The 11,517-nt window shown below is 42.2% G+C and overlaps 1 long non-coding RNA gene across 1 annotated transcript; it reads right to left on the bottom strand.

Moving 5' to 3' along the window:
* Window positions 1–2,544: 2,544 nt before the first annotated feature.
* On the bottom strand, window positions 2,545–11,062 carry LOC311582652. The gene is made up of 4 exons (XR_014774181.1): window positions 10,977–11,062; window positions 7,373–7,487; window positions 3,799–3,902; window positions 2,545–3,081 (listed from the first exon to the last, which is right to left on the bottom strand). It is a non-coding gene; the product is annotated as an uncharacterized lncRNA (long non-coding RNA).
* Between the last annotated feature and the right edge of the window lie 455 nt (window positions 11,063–11,517).

The following is an 11,517-nucleotide window of genomic DNA, read 5'->3' as shown; positions in this document are numbered from 1 at the left end:
AGAACTGATCTGATTAAACTCTCCGTTGCACTGTGTGAGTAATGGCACCTCATTTTAGAAGTTTCAGGGGATGTCAATAAGACCCGCCCATGAAGAACTCTGAGTATTGAGGACAGTTGTGACGTGATTATATTCAAGGATATCTGCTTTCCAGTCTGTCGGAATTTTCCTTTCCGCATCCCATACCAAAGGCTCCCACTACTTGGTTAGCCTTGAACCCGAGGAAGCTTCTTCAAAAAACGTCACCTTCAGTGGGATCAGAGTTCATGCTGGTTAGTGCTAACACTATTGGGAAGGGAGGCAGAGGGCTGGAGGGCAGGACGGTTCAGTTGGCAAAGCACTCACCTTGCAAGCCTGAGGACCTGCCTTCAGTCCTCAGAGCCCACAAGAAAAAGTTGGGCACTGTAGCACAAGCTTGTAATAAGAGGGCTAGGGAGGTAGAGACAAGATCTTGGGGCTTACTGACCAGCCAGTCTAACCTAATGGGTGACCTGCAGTCCAGGGAGAAACCCTGTCAGAAAAAAAAAAAAAAAAAAAAAAAAAAAAGAGGAGCTGACCTTTCTGAGACACCCAAGGTCTGATTTCCATACAGATACACATATTACCCCCCACACAAACACACATGAAAATACACATCCCTGAACAAATACACATACTTTTTTTTAAAGTGACAGTAGAGGAATTCCTTATAAAGCCAAAATATAAGTTCTGAGTGTAAAGAAACTCCGTGCAGTGGGTAAAGTTGGGGGGAGGGAAATCTATGATTGAGTCATCATTATTAGTTTGTTTGATGTCTGTGTTCATCCAAGAACATCCTTGTAAATTTTTTTAAAGGAAATAATAAGTAAATGTTACAAAGTATGAAAGCTACTTTAAATCTTTACAGAATTCTGAACGGTTTTTTTTTCCTCTACTTTCTGTGGCCTCAAGTTAATCAAGGACCTGAGAGGATTGTGTTAAACCAAAACCTGCTGGACAATGTAACTGGGGGGGGGGGGGGAATCTGACTTTTAGGAAATTCTGAAAGCCATGTAAGCCAGATGAGACAGACACTATTAAATATTATATATGGCTTAGTTCTCTTGCATTTGGGTGATGAAAAGTCCTATCCAAATATTATGATCCTTGTTTGCAGTATGTAATGTAGCCAAATTAACGGCAGCTCCAAATGGAAATTAACAAGGCCAGAGCTTCTCAAGTTCCTCTTCGATTACCATAGTAACAGCTAACGTGTTATGAGGGCAAATGTCTGGTGCTTGGTTTTGTATCTGAGCTGGGCGTCACATCATGAAGCCAGTGTACACAGCCAGCCTGGATCCTTCATACATGGCCACGAAATTGAAGTTTCCTGTCAGAGAATCAGCATGTCACATTTGTAGTTGGAATCACATGCAAACAGGGTCAGACTGGCTGGCCAGCATTCTCACAATGGCTAACATGTGCAAGGGTGAAGGGACATGTGAGTTACAGATTGTTAGCGCAATACCCCAAGTAAAACTAGTCAACAGGCAAGGGTTTCACAGGGAAATGTTGCCTGGGAGAAACCTCCGGGGTCGGGGGTGGGGGGGAGCAGATTTTAGTTTCAGTTTTTAATAAATCCTAACTGCCAGTCTAGAAATGCAAATTTCTTTCATATTTTTACTACAGTTAAAGACGTAGAAACATGGGCAGATATAAAAAAGTAAACCTTTCCTTCATAATAAATATATACTCAGTTGTGTCCGTGAGGTTGGTTACTTCTTGCATTAGTAAAACAAATTTGTTCATATTTGTCTCTGTACAGGAGATCCAGGAAGAGGCCACAAAACTAGTCTCCCATTGATTAATACTTTTACTAAGAATAGATTCACCGGTAGGTTCTGAAAGACTGTAATTATGGACCTGTAACTCCAGAAACCTAGTAGCTAAGGGTTCTGAGCTAAGAATTAATTCCTGCATCAAGTATTTGCTTGTAGTCTAAATAGTTCTTCAATGAAGCGATTTTAAAAGCCAATACACTCAATGCAATCAGGAGGTGTGCAATTTTCAGTGTGTCTGCCTTTAAAAAAAAAAAAATCCTGTATTCACAGAAATCCTAAGCTGTTGTCCTGCATGTTTTCTGCAACATATTCTATTTTTTCTGAAGAGAAAGAATGACCTCTTTTGCAGGAACAATTTTCAGAGACATCGTGTTTATCAAACGGTTTCTCTGTTTTCATAAAAACAATTTATTTTCACTGAACTCTTCAAGATAAGCATCAAAGCCAGGAAGAATGCACAATGAAGTTTATAATTACGCTCCAGAAACAAATGCTAGGTAGTTTTTATTTTGTTCAAGTGAAAAAGGTTTCCTTTTTTTTTTTTTTTCTTTCCCCTCAAAAAGACAAAGGTAGTGGTGGCTAGCAAGGAGGCTTCCACAGGAGTGGGAATGGGGAAACTCAGCCAGTTTACAGCAGGAGGCCCCAACAGGGCTGCCCACAAAGCCCAGCTAAACAATGAAGGCTGAAGACCCAGTACTTTCTCTGAAAATAGTCGAGGGTGGGGGGTGGGGGGGTCAGTCCAGATTTTATTTTCATTAGGATAGCAATAGGGGCAAGAAAGAGAGAAATCCTTAGACAGATAATACATTAAACCTTCCCAAGGCAGTTCCAAAGAGCCCTGCATGTAAATGCATCTCCATGATGCACTTGGAAAAACACCAGCATTCTGATTATCCACCTATATGGAATGTTCTCTTTAAGAACCATAGAACAATAAACTTGTAAAATAAATAAATAAATAAATAAATAAATAAATAAATAAATAAACTGAGAAGGACCTGAGTCTAATAAAGAGTGTGTTTCTTGAGAAAGGAGAAACAATTGTGTTTGATCAGAGAACAGCCAAGGACTAGCAGCGAAATCATCTCCCTTAATTTACATAGATCTGTGCATGCCAAACAGATGAGTGTTTGCTTTTCCAGTAATAGTGCAGGTGCGTCTCCTGCAGGGTCTAAGTCTCTACCTCATCAAACTGTTTCACCAGAGTGGGACATGCCCTCTTTCCTGGAACGGCTTCAAGTTTTCTCCCCAGCATTCCAGCCACCTGTTTGTGGAGTTCATCCTGTGAGTCCATGCATGCAATTAGAAACAAGAGAAGGAAAATAAATGACCTTGTTTGTTATTTATAACAAAGAAACTCAGCAAAAATTAATGCTGTGGAGCTTGACCTCATGACCCGAGAGAAAGGGCCACCTCATGGCTTTGTGGCCAACACACAATAGGCCGGCAGCTCCCATTGTCCAGCCACTGTGACTTTTGGATGGTCATTAAAACCGTATATCCAAAATATTAAATGTTTTACAAGTTAGATTAGAGGATTTGCACTCTTTTTTAAAAGCATGTTTAAAGAAGTAAGACTAGCTAGCCCAAGCGCTTTCCCCCTTAAAGACGGCAAGTAAAATCATTTAGCTTTATCTACTTACACTGTCCTGTGTCAACATGTTGAAGAAAAGGGAAATATTAAAAAATTTCAAATGAGGACCCTGGGAATTGAACAGAGTTAAGTATATAATAGAAATCAAACAGAAGAATGGTCTTTGCAAGGGGTGCTGGGAAAACACTCTTGTTTCCTTCCTGTTGGGGCTACTGCTGGGCAAGGAAGACCCAGCTTCCTTCTTTGAGATGAACAGTGCGGATGCTGCCCCCTGGAGTTGTGTGATGAAACAGCACCTCCATGGTGTCTCCACTACTGTCCAATCACACGCCCCAGAAGTTGTATCCAGGAAGAAAATGACAAACGCCAAGGAAGAACCCAAAGGATTTTCAACAGATAACTGACCTTGTGATGTGCTGGTTCAGGATAAGCCTCAACTCTGTCCCTTGGGGTGATGAGTCCCAGGCTTGCCTGTGTCCTTAGCTGTTGCCTCCTTTTTGGTCCCTTCCCTGGTGAACAACAAAAAGTGTTGAAGTTGTGGTATCAAATATTCAGCCAAGATTTAAAGTTTTACATAAAAATAAATAATCATGGGAACCCAACTCATTAGATTTTGCTTTTATCTGTAGTAAATGAGAAAATTATGTGACCAGCAAACTGTGTGAAAATACCTTTTTTTATCATGTATCATCATCAAATGTTGGAACTGTATGTCTGTTTAATTGACCTATATACCCAGGTCAAGTTAAAATGTGTTGGTATAAAAGAGTTCCGACGAGGAAAGGTCTAGGAAAAACTGCCATGGTGCAAAGCTCTTCAGAGATGCCATGGCCATACATCAGCATCTAGAGCAAGAAAAAAATGGTAAATTTTACCATGAAAGCTCCAACTTTCTGGTGAACCTCTTTGGAACCAGTCAGCTCTCAAGTGCCATGAAAGGAAATACAGGAAATTTTTTAATTTAACTGATCTGAAGAAATCCACTGGGCAAACCAAGACAACATATCAATAATTGTTTGCCAGAAAGTATTTTGACACTATCTAGTCCGTTTCCAACTCCAACTACTTTGGGATCCCACCTAATTTCCCAACCCCTTCCCAATCTCATTGTCCTCTTCTTTTTTCTTTCTCTCTCTCTTGAAAACCATCAAGTCAGATTACTGCTGCCCCATGGGCACAGGGATATAGAGCCAACCACTGGCTCATGGGAAACCTACCATAGATAATACTCCTAAAGAAGATGGGCGCTCTCCCTAGAAGCAATCAAATGCCAATAGTTTCTCAGCTAGGAATGGGGGCTCATAAGCTCCTTCCCCGGCCCATGCTGGAATGCTGACCAGTCTTGTGTGGGCAGCTACGGTGAGTTCATTTGTGGAATTTCCATTTCATGTCCTCAAGACATTGTCTCATATCTGTCTTCCCTGCACTCTGCCTCTTGAAATCTTTCTGTTCCCTCCTCGTCTACGATGTTGTTTGAGCACTGGGAGAATGTAGGGTGATTCTAAGGTCCCCAGTTATGGCTGGGCACTCCATGGACACTTGTTCTCTGCACTTGACCTGTCATGCATGAATCACTTTCTGCTGAAAAAACAAAGCTTCTTTGATGAGGACTGAGAGCTGCACTAATCTATGGGTGTATATGCTTATGAAGCAGTTTAACACTGTGTCTTTTTAGTGAAATAATAATGTTAGGTTATCAAGGGTTCTTAGCCATATTTACACCACGTGTTTTCTCCCATGGAATAAGCCCAAGTCTAATCAGAAAGCCATTGGTTGCACGCATAATATTCATGCCACTATTGACCCATGGGCATATCTTGCCAGGCCAGTTGCTATTGTGCTCACAGGTTCACAGCTGGGTAAGTCTGTTGATGGCTTTTCTCACTGAGTTAGTTACTTTTCTGATACTCTGATAAAACACCACAATCAAGGCAACTTACAGGGGAAAAAAGTTTATTTTGGCTTATTGTTTCAGAGGGTTAGAGTCCATAATGGCTGGGACAATTTGGCAGCAGGCAGCAGGCCCTTTCAGCCATTGGAGTATATGAGGGGCGGGACTTGGCCACTTGTGCCTTAAGAGCCTTACAATGACATCTCTCTAGATAGATAAATACTACTCCCTTCTTTCATGTTGAAGAAGGGGTGTCACAGAAGTGAGATGCCTTGCTTAAGGGCATCTGTGCTGGCTAGTTTTATGCCAACTTGATACAAGCTGAAGTCATGTGCAAGGAGGAGCCTCGGTTAAGAAAATGCCTCTATAAGATGGGGCTGTTTACCAGGAAAATGGGATAGATGTGAGGACATCCTATTGGGACTCTAGGTGAGAGAAGTATGGGAGAACGGGGAAATAAAAGGATCCAGAGGCTCCTAGAAACCTACAAAAAGAACATTATGATGGGTAGATCTGGGCCCAGGGGTTCTACTCAAAGTACGGAGCCAACCAAGGGCAATACGTGCAGTAAACATAGAACCCTTACCCAGATCTAGCCAATGGACAGGACACTCTCCACAAATGAGTAAAGAGTGGGGACTGACTTTCACATGAACTCTGGTGCCCCATATTTAACCACGTCTCCTTGATGAGGCCTGGTGGCACCCAGGGGAAGGATAGCAGGCTACCAAGAAGAGACTTTGTACCCTATGATCATATGCAGTGGGAGGAGGTCCCCCTCAGTCACAGTCGTAGGTGAGGGGAATAGGGTGAAAGTGGTAGGGATGGAGGAATAGGAGGATAGAAGGGATGGGATAAGAACTGAGATGTAATATGAATGAATAAATAAATAATGGTGAAAAAATAAGATGGGACTGTAGACAAGCTATAGACCATTTTCTTAATGGCCCAGACCATTGTGGGTGGTCCTGGATTTTATAAGAAAGCAAGATGAACAAAACATGAGGAGCAAGCCAGTAAGCAGCGCGCCTCTATAGCCTCTGCATCAGCTCCTGCCTCCAGATTCCCACCTGTTTGAGTTGCTGTCCTGACTTCCATTGGTGATGAACTGTGATAAGAAAGTGAAGCCTAATAAATTAAAGCCTTCCTTCCTTCATTGCTTTGTTCGTGGTGTTCCGTCACAGCAATAGTAACCCTACCTCAGACAAACCATGGTTAAAAAGTCAGGTATTTTCCTTCAATCCCTGCAGGGCAAGGAAATAAACACATCACTTTTCTTCAGTAGAAACACCTTTTTCTTCTTATACCTAGAGCCTGAAAGCAAGGGGATAAGGCACACTGCACAGCGGACCCCAAGGTATCACAAAGATGATGTTTCGATAAACACTCCTTGCCCAGTACAGTGTCGTAAGTGACTAGAAAACAATACATAGATCTAGAAGGTGTTCACTCAAAAATCCTGTGGCCGAAATGGATGGTTTCCCAAACCTCCCTGTGGTGTACTGCTCAGCTTTTCTTGCTGTTACCAGGGATGGAGGGATGGAGGGATGGGGGGATGGGGGGTGTGGGGACTGGAGAGGGGTGGGGGTGGAGTCATGGTAGCAGAACTGGCGAGTAGGCTGTGAGATAGCATTGGGTAAGACAACTGAGAGCTCACATACCCCTTCCTTGTCCTGTGGTGGTGTCCTTGGATGATATTACGTATCGCAAATGACACAGGTTCAAGATAGCATGTACGCCTCAAGATGTCCAGGAGCAAAATCACGTATCTTGATGGCACTTAGTTTTAAGGCATCAGTGGTTGATCGTTGTTGCACTCAATCCTCCCAGCCCATCCTTACTAATAAACATCTTTCTGACTCTATTTACTAAAAGGAATGAGCATATTTGTCCTTCTCAGATCCTCGTTCCTAATGCTAATTATAAAGAGATGGCCTTTCATACTATCTGCTCAACAGAGTTGGGATAAAAATGAATGAATATCAAGTTTAATCTGGGCTCTGCATGACGTACACTTAAGCTACCCATGGTCATGTTCAGAAAGTAGTGACTAACATATCTTTCTGATATATCATTTCATCCTATTACCTTTTCGGTTTTTTTTTTTTTTCACTGTCCCGGGAGCAAACACTCCATGGTCCTGAGGAAGTTGTTTCAAGCCTCTGAACTTGACTTGAGCAAGTTCCACACCCTATCCAATTATCTGTAGCAAATGAGATAACACATGTAATTTTTTTTTAATTATCCAGGAAGATGAAAATCCATACCAATTTTGTGTTTAGTTTGGTTAGGACAGAACAGAAAGCAGGAAAGGGGGAAAGCTAGATAACATGAGGATTCTCCCACTGTTCTACAGATGCCAGGATGGTGAGGTGCTCTTCGTCGACCCCCTCCTCCCTTAAAACCTCTGTAACCGTGAGCAAAATAAATCTCTGCTTTCTCAACTTGTGTCCTGGGGTGTTTCCTTACAACAGCAAGAAGATTAGCCACTGGCCGTGATCCATTTCCAGTCTCCAGGAGACCTGTATAAAAGAGTGCAGAGAATGTATAACACAAATTTCTTTGCCTTTATAAGACATCAAGAAACAATAATTCCTTCTCCAGACACTGTTGGTGTCATGCCCCCCAAATCCCACATCTATCATGTCAGCCTGAAGTGATCCCCTCTGAGGTCAGCGCCACTGTGCTAATTAGTGGATGCTGGAACAGAAACATGGAAAGAAAGGTAATGCTTGGCAATGCTGTGAGCTACTGATGAACCAAGCCCGGACTTCTTTTTGTCCTGATTGCTAGCTCTGTGAAATAACACTTGACTCAGCCTTTGACTTGAGTGACTCTACTTTCTGTTATGCATAACGGAAGGCAATGAATCCCACTGAAGCTTGCTGCTTTAGTCAGTTAGGGATGCTGTAACAAAACGCTGCAGACTGAGTGGGTTTTGTGACGGAAATGTCTCGTGGTCTGGTTCTGGAGGCTGGAGTTCCAGATCAAAGAGCTGGCACGGTCACTGCTTTGCTTTCCCTTTTGGCCTCTCTTCTTGGCTTAGGGATGGCTGTCCTCCTATTGTTTCTTCACACAGCCTTTTCTGTGTGCACCTGTTCTCAGTGTCTCTCTGTTCTCAGGCCCCCCCTTTTCATAAGGATGCTGGCCAAATTGTTTCACAGCCCACTCTAAAGGCCTCATTTGAAGGTAACCAGACTATTAAGGTCTCTAAGTACAGAAAACGTCACTTCCTAAGATACTGGGGATGATGACTCCAGCATATGAACCTGGGAGAGACATGTCCAGCTCATAATATTTGTTTCTGTCCAAACCTTGGTTAGTATTAAACTACTGAAAAGCCCTTATAGGACCAAACGTTATTCTTCTAGTTTGCTTCTCAATTACTGTAATAAAACACTGACCAAGAGTCACTTGGGAAGGAAAAGGTTTGCTTCACTTATAGGTTATAGTCCATCACTGAGAGAAGCCAAAGCAGAAACTCAAGGCAGGAACCTAGTGGTAGGAACTGAAGCTGAGACCATGGAGGAATGAGGCTTTCTGGCTGGCTTCTCTTAGCTTGCCCAGCTGCCTTTCTTATAAGAGCCAGGCCCACCTGACTAGCTAGGAATAGCACCGCCCACAGTGGGCAGGCCCTCCCACATTGATCAACAATCAAGAAAATGATGTATAGACATGCGCCCAGCCAGTTTGATGGAGGCAATACCTTGCTTGAGAGTCTCATTTCCAAGGTATCTAGGTTTGTGTGAGGTTGACAAAACACTTACTGACAGTTACAAAGTCAGACCTCCTGGGAACTGAGGAGCCAGTGGACCAGTCCTCTCTCTATCATCTTCCCCCACTTTGGTTTCAATTTACAACCAATGGCTAAGTCCATTCACCAAGACGATTTGAATAGCGGTAAGGGTTTTGGTAACTCCATTGGACCAGGGACAAGTACATACATTTATGTTGTAGTTAAAGGGACATGAAGCAGAGTACATAATCCCATACAATGTTATGGCTTAGCATAGATAAGATGGAAGAAATTCTTTAGTGAAGTTGTACTTTATTCTGCCCTAAATTCTGAATTATTTTTTTAATTATAATATTTTAATAAACAGATATGGATATAGAAGGGATGTCTCTAGAATTCTTAGTTTATAAAATGTCTGAAACATGAGGTTAATGTAGGTGGGGAAAATCTCAAACTCAAAACAATATTAAAGGACTAGAAATCTAGGTGGAATTAAAACTAAGAAAAATTAACTGAAATGAACATTAACTTCTAAATTTGGCAGTATTGGCTGGCAAAATAATGCAGTGGGGCTTAAACTGAGCCTTTGTGTAAATTGCAGACCTTTGTAGAGCTGTGCTTTTCTTTCTAATACAGAAGCCTATTCATTTGTTGTGTGTTAGTGTAAAGTTGGCATTATAAATGTCTTAGAATAGACTATTCCTGTAATTTTGATCTCCTTTTTATTTAAAACCAGGAAGATAATGAGAAAATAATTTGTATTCCTTAGGGTAATTCAACATCCTAGAAAAATCCCTAAGGGAAGAGGCTCCTTCCTACGATAGCTCTGTGTGGTACAATTACTACAGGACACAGCATGAGTCACCTGTGACATCCTATCTTGCCATCTATAGGTGAATATCCATGAGCATATTTCCCCTCAAAGGACAAAAATAAAGGGCAGAGGGAGAGAGAGAGAGAGAGAGAGAGAGAGAGAGAGAGAGAGAGAGAGAGAGAGAGAGAGATGCATCCATGGAGCCATTATGTTATGTTATTTTTATTTCTTTGCTTTTCCTAAATAACCATATTACATTCTTCTTAACTAAATAGATAAGAAATAGATCCTCATTGAGGACTGAAGCCTAAATATTATTTTTTAAAATGTACAGAAAACGAGGCACAACATAATAGATAACCAACATCTATAGTGAGACGAGTCTTCTTCACACTTCCAGTCCAGCACATGCTTGGCGAGTCACCAATATGTCATGGAAGACCATGCTACACATGGTCTTATCCTTTACCCAAAGTAACAATAATAAGCCCTTCAGTGGGCAATGGTAGATTTGTTTGTTATAGATCAATCTGTCAGCTGTGGACAACTACATAAGCAAGGTGACTTGTTTGATTTACTTACTTAATTTGAAGACACAGCAGAGCCCAAGGCAGTGAGGCAGCAAGGGGCTAAATTCTCTAACAAGTGCAAGTGCAGAGTGGTGGTTTCAACACTCTGTCTGCTTCTTCCCTTAAGACCTTGATTATATTCGTACACAGTATTCAAAAGATGAGAAACTATATGGTGGCCGGGCGTTGTGGTGCATACCTTTAGTCCCAGCACTCCGGGAGGCAGAGGCAGACAGATATTTGTGAATTCAAGGCCAGTCTGGCCTACAAAAATGAGTCTAGGACAGCCAAAGCTACACAGCGAAACCCTGTCTTGGAAAAAAATAAAGAAAGGGAGGAAGGAAGGAAGGAAGAAGTTAACTCTGTAACAACACTAAGGAGGAAATGGCACATCAGAACCCTCTAACATAATGTGTTGGGAACTCGGTGCTCCAGGGCACAGTGTTGGTAGGCATGGCCTAATGAGAGGTGACTAGGTATAAGGTCTGATGAATGAATTAACCTCTTCAGTACTGGAACAGACTAGATATCAAAAGTGGGATGTGTTAAGACAGAGGTTAGCCTTCCGCTTACTCAGTTATGTTTCTTGACCATTGGCCTTCTGCCAGGGGAGACCATAGCGTAGAAACCCTGACAGGATTCCAGAATCTCTGTATTGGGTCTTCCAGCTTCCAGAATGCTAAGAAACCAATCTGATTCTTTGTGAGTCCTCCAGCCTGCTGCGTTCTCTTACAGCAGCACAGGATGGACTACAGAGAAACTACTGGGGAAAAGATACCGTGCCAAGGACCCTAGGTTTTCAGTTGGCACCCACAAAGGGCTATGTCCTAGCAGTGGGAGTAAACTAGAAAAAGACCAGTTCCACGAAGAACGAGGCGCAGATCTGAATAACCTTAATCTCCAATCAGATTAGTGCTCAGTCTCTCCACTGTTTACTGGGTGGGGTCTGGGCACAGGAAGGGGAGAGCAAATCTTTATGAAAGCACTCGGGCTCTCAAATTATCTTAATTTTGTATTTATTTACACCTGAAGTCTTCTTCTACACAACCAGTCATCTCTGCAGTCAGGACCACGTGACTGGAGATACAGATGTTGAGGGCATACCTAAAGTGTG

This window comes from Acomys minous (genome assembly GCF_964271855.1).
Source record: "Acomys minous genome assembly, chromosome: 14".
NCBI classification, from domain to species: domain Eukaryota; kingdom Metazoa; phylum Chordata; class Mammalia; order Rodentia; family Muridae; genus Acomys; species Acomys minous.
The sequence above is the reverse complement of the archived record's forward strand: the minus strand, read 5'-3'. Positions and strand labels throughout refer to the sequence as shown.